Raw genomic sequence first — 580 nt, forward strand, 5'->3', positions numbered from 1 at the left:
TTCATACCTACAGGAAGATCCCCTGTAGCATTGAAAGTTATCCCCGTTGTACTGGAGGAAGTTAGGTCTTGACTAAGATTCTTCAAACATGTGCTTTCAGTAGTTTTACAGAATTTGAAATGGAGATTTCATAATCATATTTTCCTGGGGTAATTCATCAGTGACTGACATAATCTCATGGCTGAACATCTGAACAGGGAAAAAATAGGTATAATAACCTAGATACCTATGGAGAAAATTACACATTGAATTCTAGGCTTCCCATTTTCCCTGTAGTCTCTATAGACCTGCAGTTTCCAAAATCCTCTGAGAATCAGAGATGCCTTGAAATCTGCATAATAATATCTGTTGATATTCCCTTAACCTTTTACTGTTCTTCAAGTCACCGTTTTAGTCAGTATGGTGTATGATACTGGGTTTTTTATAGTTGTGACATATTCTGGCCAATAATGCCTTCCCTTCATTATGCCTTATTAACCAAAATTCTGCTTTAAAGTGTGTGTGTTTGCATTTATATTGCATTTTGACCAATACATAGTTTGAGTATATACATTTGTCTTCTATCTGGGATAAACTTTAT

Source organism: Lonchura striata, chromosome 1A (genome assembly GCF_050655825.1).
Source record: "Lonchura striata isolate lonStrDom1 chromosome 1A, ASM5065582v1, whole genome shotgun sequence".
Taxonomy (NCBI): Eukaryota; Metazoa; Chordata; class Aves; order Passeriformes; family Estrildidae; genus Lonchura; species Lonchura striata.